The sequence below is a fragment of the Rhincodon typus genome, chromosome 22 (genome assembly GCF_021869965.1).
Source record: "Rhincodon typus isolate 14 chromosome 22, sRhiTyp1.1, whole genome shotgun sequence".
NCBI lineage: Eukaryota > Metazoa > Chordata > Chondrichthyes > Orectolobiformes > Rhincodontidae > Rhincodon > Rhincodon typus.
Window position 1 is genome coordinate 25886086 of NC_063353.1, and position 17165 is coordinate 25903250.

General features: G+C 39.5%; 1 protein-coding gene across 1 annotated transcript in view; it reads left to right on the plus strand.

Moving 5' to 3' along the window:
• Positions 1–17165, plus strand: part of LOC109931996 (voltage-dependent calcium channel subunit alpha-2/delta-1) — a 612802-nt gene that overhangs the window by 215143 nt on the left and 380494 nt on the right. The gene's annotated exons all lie outside the window — the stretch shown is intronic.

Consider the following 17165-nt stretch of genomic DNA (forward strand, 5'->3'; position numbering starts at 1 on the left):
TATGATGCTGCTTGGCCTGCTGTGTTCATCCAGCCCTGCACCTTGTTGTCTCGGATTCTCCAGCATCTGCAGTTCCTACTATCTCTGAATGTATTCATTAGTCTGACTTTAATCTATTATGTGCAAAAGCATAAGTGGTACAATAAAGATCGGAAATCTGTAAAATGTATAGATGTAAGCTATTAATCAGAAACATTAGTTAACACACTTATGTTTAGGTAATGACAGTAGTATTTGGGATGTCACAGCAATTTGTACTGTGATTGCACTGTTCCCAGTTTATCTTTGGAATTAAATACAGATAGATATTTCAGAGCTAGCAGGAGCACTCTAGCTCGGTGAGGCATCTCAGTTAAAGAATGGATTCAATAAAAGATTTAAGTGCACATAAAATTCAAGGTTGACAAATAGAAACATAGGGAACATATTCATTGCATGAGCAGTATTGAAAAAGCTGAAGATGAAGTCAATAAGAGCTAGGTGCCTTAGTAGATTCTGGATCGACTTGTCCAACTAGTGAAGACCAGCAATCACCAAAGTCATTAGGGTATTAAACGACACTGCCAGGATAATTGAGGACAAGTCAGAGGATGTCACAATCAAACCGTGCACTGCTCAGGTCAGATCACACTTGGGGTATTGACCATTTCTTGTCACCCAGATAAGATACCGAAGCAGTAAGAATATTGCAGCGCATGATCACAAGGCTACTATTGAAAGTCTAAGTCATGAAGAGAAAATGGACTCTTCAGAATTGAAGGGAATTTGTCTGTAATGATTTGGTATATTTTGCACCATAAAAATTACACTTGAATATTACATTAAACGAAACGTGTTGGTGTAAAAGTACAGATTCAAACCAGTGAAAGGAAAAATTTAGGACAAAGGTTAGAAGATCCTTTACAATGTGATTGGTGTGTGAACCATTCCATTATAATAGATAGATTGGTGAAGATGGCACAAACATTCATAGTCTCCTGATCATTCATTGCTTACCTGTGACGTTCAGATAGTTACATTTGGTGTATTAGATCTACTGCTTGCACCCTTACGTCATTTCATCCTCTTCAAGCTTCTCATGGACCAGAAGTAGCTGTTGTACATAAGCTGAACATGGGGCAATGAAAACTTGTACGCATTATTCGCTTCAGTTAGTTCTGTGGTTAGGTGTAGAACTTCTGCTGGCTCACCATGCATAATAACTTCCAGATCTGAATCTGAGTAAATTTGCCTATTTACCTCTTCTCTGAGTGACATGTTTCTCCTAATTGCCATATAGCAGAATTTTTGGCAGTTCATAAACTAATTTTCACAGACCTGCTTTAGCACAACGGCAAAATTCAGAACTGTGGTAAAAATCAATATTGGTTAATGCTTTGTGCAGGTCCCACTCACATCTACTTACAGTAGCTTCCTTTCCCCATTGTGCAATAGCCCAGAGGCTCTGTTAATAGCTGTTCAGAAAACTGGATTGACGATTCTTCCAAAACCACAGCTGTCCATTCCAATATTTTGTTCCATCTGTTACTTGGCTGAAACCTTTTTCATTCTGGGAAAGAAAGTAATGGAAAGTAGTTAAAGTATTAGAGTTGAAATTGAAGGCCTATTTCACAGGATCAAATAATGCTTGTATATGTCTTGCTGAACTATCAATTGTTATTAGCTAATAGTTTCAGCTGATGTGGAGACCTATTTTCTGAAGTTGCATCAGCACCTGTTATTTCTTCTACTCAAGTAGAACTGATACTTTAATTATAGATGATTTTCATTGTCCAGAGCTGAACCATTAGAACTTAATTCCTCATGAGCCACTGTCCCAAATTCAATATACTTTCTCTGAATGGCACAGTGGTGATGTGTAAAGGTAATGTCATAATCTATGGGACATCAACTTAAACTCAATCCTTTGGTCAACATCTGTGGTTGTATGAGACTGAAAGAAAAAGAATCTTGTATTTATCCAACATTCCATACATTTCAGCTCAAACTCCTATTAGCCCCACCTTCCCTCCCCCCCCCAAAACAAAACAATGACTGGTGGAGTTTATGCAGGCTTCCTGTTGTACTCTGTTCATGTTCTCAAGGGAATGGTAGGCTGAAAGAGTTTGACCTCATCCAAGTTTCCAATTTAGAAATGAAATGAAGTCAAACACATTTGGTCTTATTTTCATATTATCTGTGAGCAATTTTAAAAATTATCACAGCTATAAGCAAAAAAAAAATTCAGACAAGACCGTGGCATTAAAACGGGCACGTATTGAAACTTTGATTTATGTTTCATTTAAAATGCAATCTTAGTAGGTTCAGGTAGAAAAGGTCTCTCCTTCATATAAAGCTGTCCTCCCCTATTACATTCAATAAAGCATGGTGGTGAACACCAGCAATGAATACTAAATTTAATTTAATCAGTAGTTAAAAGCTTTGTCTGTAATAAATTGCAGTTGATTGAATACAGCCCTTTTTTAAACTGCAGTATTTGTTGACCTATGAATTCTAATTTACCAGGCCTTAGAGAGGTCATTTGGGGTCATTTCTATTACCCAGGATAAAGACTTTTGTGTTTTGGCACTGTCTTGACATTCACATTTATAGCCTGAAAACTATTGCTGAATAGTATTGTTACATTCTGAAGAAAGGTACAAACTGATCTTTCTTCTGAGATCATAAGTACAATTCTTTTGGGGAAAGAAATTTGATTTCTTTAACACAAATTAGATGAAACTGATCAATTTCTGAGCAATCAGCACAATAGATTAGAACTTCGTGCTTTTAGTGCAACCTATTCACAGGTTAGTGTGTTTAGCAGAAAACAGTTTGACTCTAACTGCATTTTGGATGATGACCATTATCTTGATGAATATTTGAAAGTGATCAAACTGTCACCTTGCTTGAAAATGAAGACCGTTGTTAAGGGAAAACAAAAATTGTCTTTTAACACTTGCAGCTTATTAGCATTATTTATTGGGTATGCAGTCACCTTAGTTCCAATCTTATTTTATCCAGCACAGATCCTATATGATCTCAACACAGACTTTCCTGTCCTCGCAGGATAAGAATCTAGGAGAATAGGAATTGCTAAATGGGAATAAAAGGATCAGGCCTATCCTAAATGACTTCCACCATTCCAGTAAAATAATACAGATGAAGGAAACTCCACTGCAGTGGATAGCTCTGGGAACATGAATCCACCATTAACTATTCCTTCCAAATATGCTGCACCTACTATACTCCCACATCTTAAATTACTCATTTCAAAGTGATTTCCTGATGACAGTCTATCTAACCTTCTCTTTTTCAGTTGGAACCTGTCCAAGCTGTACAATTGCTTGAAAGACTTCTGAAATAACTCCACAGAAGCCAGTATCCCATCACCAAGTCACCCTTTATTTGCATATCAGCAGCCCTTAGCTTTATAGTACTGCCTCATTCAGAGTCAGGCACCAGAGTGTCAATATCTGACATTCACCCTTTTTATAAATCAGATGGGGATCCATGACTGAACCAGACTAACAATTCAATCAGCAAACTCGTCCGGCTGGCTGACCTCATTACAATCACTGCAAATTTAATCATTTAATTCCCTCAATCAGGCCGGGTCTCATCTTCTGTATTCTTCCAGAATACTTACTCTATGGAGGTTGGCATCAGAGACGCTCAGCCTCGCTATATCCTTATGGCCCATCCTGGTTCACTTACGATACAGTTCTCCATTTCAGTACTGCACCTTGGAGCATGTCAGTTTCTTACACAGTGTAAAGCTGCAGTCTGGTCAGTTGGTGAGCAGGGACAGGCATTTATCTCATGGATTGGAGCAGGGTTCTTAGCTTTATCTCTCCATGTTCATCATTTTGCATCAGCTTGGTTGCTCACAGCATCCCTGCCATGCCTTCCCTTTTTGCACATTCCAGCTTCATACAGAACTTACAACCTCATTGTACCTCTTTCTTGCCTTGCTTTTTAGCACAGGCACAAAGTCAGGCTGCCTGTCATGGTTTCCAGCAGTTGCTGAATGACACTGTGCTACATCAACGTCAGACCTGCAGCATGTGCCAGCAGCTTACGTGGCAAACGCCCTGTTAGTGCTTCAGCAAATGGCTATGTCTCAGATTCTAAGTGGAATAGTCATCAGTCAAGTCAAGGTGGACTGTCATCTGTTAGAGGAGACTGATGCAGTAATTCAAGGAAATCATCTGATATCAGTCTGGGGAGTGCGCCCAATTAGTCTCAAGGGGATGAGGTGGGGTAACGGCATTGTCAGTAGACTAGCAATCGAGAGACACAAGTAATCTGGAGATCTGGGTTTGAATACCATCATGGCACAGGGTGGAATGTGAATTCAATAAAATCCTTGGAATTAAATGTCTCATGAAACCACTATTTATAAAACCCATTCGTTCATTAATGCCCTTTAGGGAATGAAAACGGCCATCCTTACCTGGTCTGGCCCACATGTGACTCCAGACCCACAGCAATGTCGCTGATGCTTAACTACCATCTGAAATGGCTGAGTAAGCTGATCAGTTGTACATCAACCATTGAAAAGTCTGGGAAAAGGAATGAAACTGCGTGGACCATCTGATATTGACGAGGGCATTGGAAATATGCATGAGAGTGATTGAAGGAAGATGCTGTATGCAACCGTGGACACAGTGGCAGAGTTTGAATAAGTGTGAGGTAGCAGAGGGAAGCACCTACCCTTGTGAAGCATAAAAAGGTCATTAACCTTCTGCAGTTCTGGCATTCTTCCAGAGCATGGACACTGCATAGACCCAGGTGGTAACTTGTTATATTGATTTACAGGATGTGGGTATCACTGGCTAGGCCAATGTTTATTATGCATCCCTAATAGCTCAGAGGGCATTTAAGTGTCAACCATATTGCTGTGGGTCTGGAGTCACATGTAGGCCAGATCACGTAAGAATGGTAATTTCCTTCCCTAAACAGTATTAATAAGCCAGTGAAACAACAACGGTTTCATGGTCATCATTAGACCCTTTATTCCAGATTTTATTGAATTCAGATTCTGCCATCAGCCGGGGCAGGATTCGAACTCAGGTCCCCAGAACGTACCTGGGTCTCTGGATTAATAATCTAGTGTTAACACCAATCGGCCATCACCTCCTCTATTGTGAGGCTGGCTGGCTGGGTCTGGTGCCATGTTCTTGTCTGGCAGTCCTGAGGGAAGTGGATGGCCCTCCTCACCACCACCCTGTCCACCAGGTCCTCGAGGTCCCCGTTGGCATAGTGGAATGCCAACTTCTCTTGCTCAGCAATGTCCTTTATAATTTTGCAGCAATACACTGAACTGTAGGTTCTGAATGGCAGCTTTTAAGCTGCTGCACAGCTGAGATTTAAATACGGTGCCAGAGTTGCAAATCCTGGGAGTTCCTGGCTGTGGCGAGTAATTCCACTGCTGGTGAATGTAAGATAGCATGGAGTAGCACCATAGAGGTGTGGTGCATACAGAACAAGGAAGGCAGCAAAGAATTGCATGAGCAAATTTGCTAGTGTTCATGGAGAGAAACCTTCTCTGAAATTCTGCAGAATTGAAACTTAGGTGATTTTTGGTAAACTTTAGCCCGTGTCTGGCATGCATGACATTGAATTTCTCAATACTGAATTTCATCTGTCATCTGCCTCATTCCCAGATATGTTTTTTTCCCTACCATAACTTCTCTTGTTTGGCCTTAGAACCTTGCAAGTTCATCCACATGGGAAATAAATACTGACACTTCCCCAGACGGAGGACAGTCCATGTAATATTGCCTGTTAGATATTGCATAATGCATTGATTGTAAAATATTTCTACTAACTCCCACGTACTTAATTTTCATTATCAACTTTTACAAAAGACGTTTATCAAAAGACTGACTAAAATCCAAGTACAACACCTATTAAGGTGCTTCTATGAAGCTGTTTTTGCATACCCTTACAGGTTTCCAAAATCTTCTCTCCACAAGCCTCTACTGGTTTATGATTTTTATTCCAGATCCTCCATTCTCTTTAATAAAGTTTCTCATAACCTTACTGCCATTTGATGTCACACTCACTGCTCTGTCGTTTTCTGGGCTAATTTTGCTACTTTCAAATAAAAAAGGAGTAACATGTGCATTCTTTGGTTCTTAGGCATCTCTCCAGTTTTCAGTGATTTCTGGAATAAAGAGAAACAGAAGTCTGTATTTGTCTTCATTCACCTAACAGCTTCACACAATTATATTTAATTTAAGGTTTGATGACTATGCAATGGTTGGTTAACTATGGTAATTTTAGCATATGGTTTCCGAGTGATTTTCACTGAACCTATACTCTTTGAACCTGATTAATTTGTGGTTTTACATGATCAGTTTGCAATTTGTAATGGCCATTTTTAATAGATTCGGACACTTTATTTGCAAAATTAATTATTGTAGCTATTGGCTTACATGGGACAGATTGCTAAGCTTCATTTTTCCTGTTTCTAATCCATCTCCACACTCAACGTCTCATTCTGCCAGCATAAGTGGTAACCTTTACTGGCTAACTTTGAATCAGGTAGCTAATTCTGACAAAAAAAAGTAGAATTCATGCATATGAATACTTTGTTCTGGCAGATAAGAAGCACTTCAGCCGATTTTTCATTTGATGATAGTGGCTTTTCAGATGTAAAGGTGTTGATATTTATCTCTGCTTGATTTTTGCTTCCTGCAATTCACTCGAGTTGCAGTATCAATGGAAGAAAATTGCAGCATCTGCTAAGTGACATCTAAAATACTGCAAACAATCAGTTTGACTGAGATTGGGAGCACTTGATTCTTCTCAATGAATTGGTTTCTGTCTGGAATGCAGAGGTTAAAATTATTATACACAAAGACCTACTTACCTGGAAGGCAACATTAGACTTTCCCCTGAAGGATGTTTTGATAGAGAAAGAGGCTACCTTTGATTTTAAAAAAAACATATACCTCCTATCTCCTGTATGATTTGGGTAAAATTTGCCCAGAAAATAAATGTGACTTCCGAAGTTAAAAGGTACATATGCAAGTGTGCAAATAATATTGCAGGAGATTGAAAATTGAGAATCTTCTGGAAGGTACGTTGTTATGTCCAAGAGGGCTGGATTCCTTGTCCACACATCATACAATTGAAAAGGGAAGTGATGTTACTTCTAATTATACATAGACTATATATTTCAGAATCAAAAACATGTCAGCCAGGTTCTGTAAATTAGCACATAAATAATTAGTTTTGTTGCATAAAGAGAAAAAAAATTGCAAGAATTATTGGAAAAAGTTAAAAAGTGCAAATATGCCTAACTACCCTTGTGAACATAAAAACCAGAAACAAGAGTAGGCCAATCAGCCCTTCAAGTCTGTTCTGCTATTCAGTAAGATCATGGCTGATCTGATTTTAACTTTAACTCTACGTTCCTGCACATCCCTGAATAACCTTTCATCTGCTTGGCACTCAAGAATCTATCTACCTCTGCCATCAACATATTTAAAGAGTCTGCACTCACTGCCTTTTGAGGAAGGGAATTCCAAAAACACTCAACCCTCTGAGAGAAAGAAAATCTTAAAAAATAACACATAAAAAAACACACACAGTTCCCATGAAGCCTTGAAAAAGATTGTAAAATCCTGCAGACTATTATCTCAAAAGCACTTTGGTTAGGCAACAGTAAAAGTCAGAAAACAATATTATTCACAGATTGTTCAAATGCTGGTCTGCAGGCAAAGTCATTTTCCACATGAGCCATTGACATGGGAATTTCTCCTCTGATCAGTTGTAGCTCGTTCAAATCTTTTATCCTGTAGCCAGCGGTGCAGATTCAAACTTCTTTTCTAAAATCCCTTCATTTGCAGTCATGAGATTTTCCAATGGGTTTTCAACTCTCAAACTTTGATGTGAGGGCTCTCAGACAATTAAAGGGTGCAAAGAATTGCCTGGTCAGTTTCTCTCTGACGGCTGTTTAAAACTAATATGTTTCACCCACAAACTAAGCTGTGTGACCTTTCTCTGAAAATGTTATAGACTCAGTGACTCCATTTTATCAGCTTGTGTTTTTCACAAGTACAACATTGTTGCTGTTGTAGTCGGTGTCTTTTGCTTTGAAAAATATAGTCTACAAAAACTGCAGGACATGACCAACCAATGATCTTGTAGATTAATATTTTAGATAATGCATTTTCATGACAAAATTAAGATGTAATTAGAAAGTTTATCGGTGTGCGATAAAATCTAAGGATAAGCTCCTTGTAAGTGCTCACTCAGTTTGTCTCTGCCAAGATAGGCTTCATTGTGATTTTGGGTCACGAAGGGAAAAGACTGGTGTTTTGTTACTGGTTAAAAAAACAGAATTAGTTTCTTTGTTTTGCCTTGGCCTGAATAAATATCCTGACATTTCATCTTACTATAACTGTGAAACTAAGATAAAAAGCATTGACCATAAATTGAAGTCACAAATAATAATGTAGGACATCAAGGGTTAATCATAAAGTAGCAATTAGGCAATACTAAATTTCTATTCCAGAAAAAATGGTATTGAATGAATGAGAAGCTATGGAAGAAAATCCAAACAACCCTCTTTTTACACATCCAGCCTAATTTTGTTTAGTGAACAGGTTTTTTTCACCACCAAGTCACCTGTGGCAATTTCAGCTCTGAACCATCACCATTAAATCACTCCTGATTCCAATTGTACAATTTATGTACAGAACCCACTAAGGGCAATGTAATGAACCAAAAGGGAGGGAGAGCTCGGGAGAGATGGAACGGGATTGGTTGCATTGTAAGGGATTTGGTATTAAAATAGTAGCGCGTGATTGATTTTAGTTGTGGTGTTGGCACTTCTCCATAATCCTAAGCTTTGGGAGTTTCAGAGGGATACTGACAAAACTTCTGTTTTCTGAAACAAATGAATAGATCAGCTCCTCAATGAGCACTTCAAAGTTAAAAAAAGTGATACGTGTTTGAAGATGTGACTGGAGAGGATGTATATGTGCCAGATTATCTAATATTGATCTAGTCTGTTTTTAATCTAGGCAAAAACCATAGGCAGAAACATCAAAACGAGAATAGAGGGACAGGAAGAATTGAATTTTTTTTATCTTCAGTTGAATTTTCAGAACAGTTAAATTCTTTTAGTCAAAGTCCAAGTCCACTTTTGTGGTGCAGTGAAAGTGTCCCATCATCTGAGGCAGAAGGCCCACATCCTTTAGAATTGTATCAAAGCATATCTGAAGAAGTTGATGACAAATATCTACACTTTCTAATTAGACTGTTATTTCAACAACCACACACCAGTAAACACAGCCACCTACTGGTGGACTTTCCTTTTATGTGTATATTTGAAAACGATTAACAAATTAGCACGCAAGACACACGACTTTTATCATTCACTCCTAATTATTTACCATCCTAATAACAGTTTAGACATTAACACAGGCACTAAAATGATCCAAAATAAAGTCATGTGTGACCATGTTATACTGTCCATCACCATCCTTCTCATCCTCAGTAACCTTTGACACTATCCTCCCCCAATCCATGCCCATTCAGATGCTTGCTTGATTCCACTTGTCTATCTAGAGTATTTCTAGCCACATTTTTTTTTCCCTGATACTGCATCATTACCTTTGGAATGACAAGGTTCAGTTTTAGTATTGAAGAGTGGTGAGCCTGTAGAATTCATTACCATAGGAAGTAGTTGATGCCAAAACATTGAATGTATTCAAGAAGTGACTAGATATAGCACTTGGGATGAATAGGATCAAAGGTTATGGGGAGAAAGCAGGATTAGGCTATTGAGTTGGGCGATCAGCCATCATGGTGAAGAATGGGAGAGCAGGGTCTAAGGGCCAAATGGCCTCCTCTTTCTCCTGCCTTCTATGTTTCTATGTTTCTATTACTCAGTTGAAACTGACATGATATTCATTGCTACCTGCATAGTTAAGAGCCGATATCTAGAAGTCATTGACAATGATTCTATGCTTCTGTATGATGTATGGTGTTGAAGTCTCAAATAGTCTACAGTCAAATAGAAATCATTGAACTGATAAGACCTTGCACTTTTATGCTATCGGTATAACTGTAAAAACCCTTGAAAAATGTACGCATCAATGAATGAGGTGTAGATGGATTTAACAATGCTGTGGTGAGTTCATGATTTGTGTTGAAAAATTGTTATGGACTTGGAACAGTGTTGTTTTATTTGTGGAATGTCAAATTTTTCTATTATGATACATCATTCCTTATTTTATGTGAAGTTGCGGAGTATTTGTGAATTGGAAGGCAGGAAGTTAGAATTTGTTGGTAAAAATGATAGTGGGAAAAAGAGTGCGTCATCCCTTTAAGAGATGAGGTTTGTTTTGTCCTTAAAGGTTTTTAAAAATGAATGTCTGTGAGCAGCAGCTGAAGGTTGCCAGTACAGAGAGCCCCAAAATTGAAACAAGTATATCAAAAGGTCTTACAGTTGGCAGGCAAAACAGCAGTTTTGTTTTTGTATCTGGACTACAAGTTTGAATTTAGCCAATCAATTTGAAGCAGGCCCTGAGCTACCAAAAAACAATTGAATTTAAAAACTGATGGTATTGACAACATTGAACCAATCCTACGTAGAAAATACGAATATGCCATTACGGGTATAGAGATGAGGGCATTTGGGAAATCGGGAGAGAGCCAACTGCTATCTGAGGGGAGAGCCAAACTTCAGCTGCAATGAAAGCAGGTCTGCCATCTGAGATATAAACTTGGCTTTCCGATAAATTATTGAGCTCTCTGAAAAGACTCATCAAAGGTACCATGGTATTTTACCTCCAAGTCCTCGCTGAAAGAAATTAAAGACAAAATCATCCAAGACAGCAGAATCAGCGGAAGAAAGAAATTTGTGAGATTGGAGATAAAATGGAGAAGGCATAGACAGTGCGAACTTGGAGAAATTAAATTCTAATTTATTGTTATTTTTACTAACTGGGTTTGTACAAGTGGGACTTGTGGTTATTTGAACAGCATTCCAGTAGAATTTAGACCAGTTAAGAAGTAGTTAGTAGTCTAGGGAGGAATTGTTCAGTTTGTTAGTAATTCTGTTAATTTATTCATTGTTAGGGTTAAACAAATAAATTGTTTCTCATTATTTGTAAAGTGGAGATCAGGAATTTTCTTTCTTTTAATAGATTACGAGGGGAAAGACAAGCTTCTCTGGGTGTTTCGGGGGGAGCGTAATTATTAGAAGGGAACCTATACTCCCATCATAACAGGTTGGGGTTTGTGTTTTGGTTTAACTATCGGAGGGGTTTGGCCATTCCCCCTTCCTAACACATTCCTTATATTTAAAATAATGCCACTTTATATTTGTACATTTCGGCTTCTACTTTAATACACCTATCATTTGTTTAACCTCCTGTGAAGTTTAACTAAGAGCTAAAAGATTCAGTCCATTGACTTCCTTGTTTGCAGTCTCTGAAAATCTCCCGATGTGACTAGCTGCTTTCTCTGCTTGACAACAACATTGTTGCTAGATGCCTGGAGATATCTGTGATGCCAGCTACACAGTAAGGCCAGGAAGAAATCCATGCCTCAAAGATCATGAGATTTATGTAGGCAGCTTTCTTTGAGGTCAGTGGTGTGTGCTGTCACTTTGCTTTTAACTGCAAAATGCAAATGAATTATCTATTCAGCTGAATCTTCAATAGCTGCTTTTTTTGAAGAAAGCCTTTGAAGATGGCAGACAAATGAAAGTGATTTCTCAGGATAAATAAAACTTGTATTTGCGGTTTGGAAAAATGATGCAAGGGAAAACAAGGTAAGTTATAGTACAGACAGGCTGTCACACAGACCATTTTGAATGAGGTGTGATTCCTGGTTAAGTAACATGTTCATAATAATGATAATAATAATAATAGGAATAATATACCACTGGAAGGAGTAGTTATGCCCTTGACATTAATGTGGTGAAGAATGACTACACTCAGGTCTGCAAATTTCAAGGAAGCAAAAATTCTATTCAAGCATATGCAAAGAAGAGGCTCATCTCAGTCACCCAAAAACTTCTCAAAAGTAAAGAAATAAAATCGGAAATTGCTGGAGAAACTCAGCAGATCTGGCACCGTCTGTGGGGAAAGAAGGCAGAGTTAATGTTTAAGATCCGGTTACCCTTCTTCAGGACTGATTGTAGCCAGGAAAAGGTTCTATCAGCTAGAGAAGGGGTAGGGGACGGGTGGGGATGGGGGTGGGTGGGAGGAATAAACAGTGGGTGGAGATGAAGTCCAGCAAGAAAGAAAAACTGTTGGACAGACAAAGGAATGGGTAAAGGTCAGCCTGGGAGAATGGATAGCTACTAATGGGGGCTGTGAGTGGCTAACAATAGGTTGTGTCTGGTAGCGACCCATGTGACAACAAGGCCTGGGGTACGGGCGTTGGGGTAAGAAGATGGGAAAAGGTACTCAGTCCCTATAATTAATAAACTCGAGTCCGGAAGCTATAACTATAATCTTATAACAGTAGTTCTAATATTAAAACCTGGAATTTCCTCACTGATAGCATTTTGGGTATGCCTACACCAAATGGAATACAGCAGTTCAAGAATTTCTCAAGTGCAAGTGTCCGAGGCCCAACTGTCTTCAGCTGCTTCTTCAATGACCTTCCCTCCATCGTAAGGTCAGAGTGAGCACGTTTGCTGATGCCTACACAATCTACAGCACCATTCTAACTCATCAGATATTGAAACAGTCCGTGTCCTAATACAGCAATATCTGGACAATATCTAAGCTTGGTCTGACAAGTGACAAGTAACCTTCATGCCACACAAATGCCAGGCAATGACCATCTTCAATAAGAGAAAATTTAACCACTAATCTTTGACATTCAATGATGTTACCATTTCTGAATCCCCCACCATCAACAACTTGGTGGGGATGGGGGTGGGGAGATACCGTTGATCAGAGCTAGCCATATAAATACAATGGCCACAAGAGCAGGTCAGAGGCTAGCAATACTGCTCCAAGTAACACTTCTCTTGACTCCCTAAAGCTTGTCCACCATCAAAAAGGCACAAATTGGATGCGTGCAGCTCCAACAGTGCTCAAGAAGCTTTACACTGTCCAGGTTAAAGTAGCTCACTCGATTAGCACCACATCTACAAGCAACCACTCCCTGTAGCAGGAGTGTCTTCCGTGTATAAGATATACTTTGGAAATTCACCGAATGTCCTTTGCATCTTCCAAATCCATGACCATTACCATCTACGAGGACACGGGCAGCAGATACATGAGAACACCACCACCTGCAAGTGGACTCCTCTCCAAGCCACTCACCATCCTGACTTGGAAATACATCATCATTCGTTCACTGTTGCTGGGTCATAATCCTGGGAATTCCATCCCAAATGGCATTGTGGTCAATCTACAGCAGAGGGACTTGCACCAGTTCCAAAAGGAGCTCACCACCAACTTCTCAAGGGCAAATAGGGACAGGCAATGGATACTGGCATAGCCAGCAAAGCTGATGTTCCATGAATGAATTTAAAAAAGGGGATGGGTAATAAATGCCAGTGACGCCCACATCCCATTACTGTAAAAAAATAATAAAAGTGGCAATGCATAAGCAGATAAACAAACTGGCATAACTCAGTTTTACATTTTAAATTAAACTTAATTTAAATGTTTTGAATGATGCAATAATTAACATTTTGGTGCTTCACTAATTTTATTCATTCATGGGTTGTCAGCCTTGCTGTATAGGCCAGCATTTATTAATTGTTCCCACTTGCCCTGGAGAAGGTGTTAGTGAGCAGTCTCCTTGAACTGCTGCAATTGTTGGAGTAAAGGGATACCCAAAGTGCTATTAGGAAAGGAGTTCACGGGTTTTCACCCAGTGACACTGAGAGAATGGTGATAGAGTTCCAAGTCAGGATGATGAGTGGCTTGGAGGGGAATTTGCAGGTGCTGGTGTTTCCATGTTCCTGTCTCCCTTGTCATTCTAGATGGTAGGGATCAAGATACTGTCTAAGGAGCCTTGGTAAATTTCTGAAATGCATCTGGTAGATGGCACACACTGCTGCTGTTGAGCATCGATGATACTCAATTGAGTGGGTAGCTTTGGTACCAGGTGTCAGGTTTCTTGAGTGTTATTGGACCTGCACTCATTCAGGCAAGTGGGGAGCATTCAATCACATTCCTGACTTGTGGAAGGTGGACAGCCTTTGGGGAGTCAGGAAGTGAGCTAGTCATTGCAGGATTCCTAGCCACTGACGGTTGCTCGGAGCCACATTACCGATATTGAGTTTCTGGGCAATGGTGAACCCCAGGATGGGGATATTTGAGTATCTTCATGATTTATTAGATGTACATAAAAAGCAAATCAGCTTGAACTCAGTCATAGATTGAAAATGAAGGAGCAGTTGGTGTTTTGTTTTGATTTCGTTCAATTTTTTTTTTTCAAAATAGCACTTTTAATTATTTCTCTCTTGTCATCAGCCATGGAGCTAGATTTTTTATTAGTTTTGTTCCTCACCTCAGCGTGGTGTAGTTTGGGTCAGATGAGACTTTGCAACTTAATTATCCCTTTGCAGGGAATTTTTCAACATGATAGATGTTGAATCGAGGATCAGTGTGTATGAAAGTGCTTCCTGATCTTTTTTCCCTAAGTGACCATAATGTTCCCACAAGAAGCAGTTTCTCAGCTCCTATTGAATCCTTTAAACATTTTAAACACCTCGATCAGATTAGCTCCTCAATCTTCTAAAATCAAGGAAATGTAAGTTTGTGTCACCCGTCCTCAAATGTTAATCCATTATATCCAGTATCATTTTGACAAATTTGCACTATATCTCATCAAAAAAGACAATGTACCTTTCTTGTCACAGACACAATATATGTGTTATCTTCCAGTCCATAATCAGTGTGGTTTGTATGGAAAGAGATGGATCCTCTCTTATTCTTGGAGTGCGTATTCCAATTAATAATTTAGCAGCAAGTTTCTTCTGAGTTGAAAATGACAAAGGTTATGGTTTCTTATACACATACACAGGAATTAATGTAACATTACATATTCAATCTCTGTAGTGATTGTAACAAGGTCAGCCAGGTGGACCTCATAGAATATGAGTTCCCTGATTAGAGCTGTTAACCTGGTCCAATCAGGGAGCCCCGGCTGCCAGATATAAACAGGAGTGTCAGATTTTCTGTTCACTCTCAGAGCTGGCTCTGAGGGAGCTGGATCAGTGTTAAGGACTTTCCACGTGTAAACAAAGGGTGACTTGGTGACAGGATACTGGCCTTTGTGGAGTTATTTCAATGACAAGGAGAGAAAGGCATGCTTCTGAAGAAATTCACTCACAATAGTCGTCTTTGAGTTGGGGTCAGCATTTCTGGCATCATGCCATTATTTGTGAAATTTGACTTGATTGATCCTGCCTTCAAAGACTGGGCCCAGAATGTGGAAAGAATGCATTCTTCCACATTCTGGACAAATGAGATTGGGGCAGATGAAAAGCAACAAGTAATTCTCCTGATTGCTTGTGGACCAACGGCTTTTCCAGTTATTAGGAACTTTCAGTGAGGCACCAGACACTTAAACCTTTCAAGAGTTGATTAATTTAGTTAAGGAATATTATGACCGAAGCTGCCTCTAATTCTGAGATACTATCGGTTTTACTCGGCATTTTGAGAACCAGGGGAATCCGTATCAGGATTTTTGACGAGGTTAAAATGACTGGGAGAGGCATGTGACAACCCTTAATGAGATGCTGACAGACCGTTTGATACATGGGATTATTGACCTAACCATGCAAAAGTGCCTACTAGCTGAAGCCCAACTGGTCTTCAAACAAACACTACAACTAGCTTTAACATTGGAAAATGTGGCAAGTGGAGCATATGAGTTGCAGGGTATTCCAGTGGAAGTGGACACCCTTGCCATCCAACTGAGCTTGTGGAGCACCATTTGAGTGAAGGCAATTGCATAGTCTCACTCAGGATATATCCTGAACAGAGGGACTCTAGGTCAGCCCACAGCCAAACCCAAAACAAAGCCAAGCCTCGTCCTAACAGTTAAAATTACCTTCAGGATCTGGGCCGGCAAGCCATTGTAGTTGCTGCCAGTATGTGCACTTGAGACAATAAATGAGTCCCATTAGACCTAAATTGAATAAGAGAACTCATAGCCTCGTATCCAGGAGAGCTCATGTCCTGGAAAATCCATCTACGTCTGGTTTGGAACAGTTAAATTCCTTGGGAACATTCAAATCAAAACTAATCAAAATAACCATCTGGCTTAATGGTCACCCAGTTCTAATGGAGGTCAATACCAGTGTGGCCAGTTCAGTGATGCAGAACCAGCCTTTAATAAAATTCGCTCTGGACTCCAACCCCTAAGTTTGCATAAGACCTTGGCTAGATTGAGAAACTATACTGGGGAATCTTCACAGATTAAGGTATAATTTTGGTTCTGGTCTCTTCTGAGAAGCAGCTGGTTTACTTACCACTGACGGTAGTAACAGGCACAGGCCCAAGCCTGATGGAGTGAAATTGATTGAGAAGGATTCATCTAGATTAGCTCAAAATTTTTTGATTAGTAAACGGCTGCCTGAGTAAAGTTTTAATTAAAAACGTGGAAGATTTTCAGGAAGGACTTGATCCTATCAAAGGAGTCATGGCCAACTTGCATGTTGACCAGGAAAAAGTTCCATGATTCTGTAAGGCCCACGCAGTGCCATTTGCCTTATGGGAAAATGTAGAGGCAGAAATCAGAAGGCTGGAAGGTGAAGGAATCATCAAACCAGTTCCAGTTTGCAGAATGGGCAGCACCAGTCGTACCAATTGTAAAGACTGACAAGTCGGTAGCCTTTGTGGGGATTTTAAACAAATGGTAAACTGCTTTTCACAGCTCAATAAATACCCAGTCCCTCGCATAGAGGATTTATACGTAAAGCTGGCAGGGGGATTTTTCTTCATGAAGCTGGACATGAGTCATGTTTACTTTCAATTGTATTTAAGATGAGGATTCCCAGAAGTATGCTACAATTAATACCCATAAGGGGTTGTACCAATATGCAAGACTGCCATTTGGGGTATCATCAGCCTGTGCAACTTTTCAGCAAACGATGGAGAACATTCTCCAGCATCCTGGAAATAGCTGTAATTCTGGAATCAAAAGAGAGAGAAACCCAAGAAAATTACAATTACCAAGGA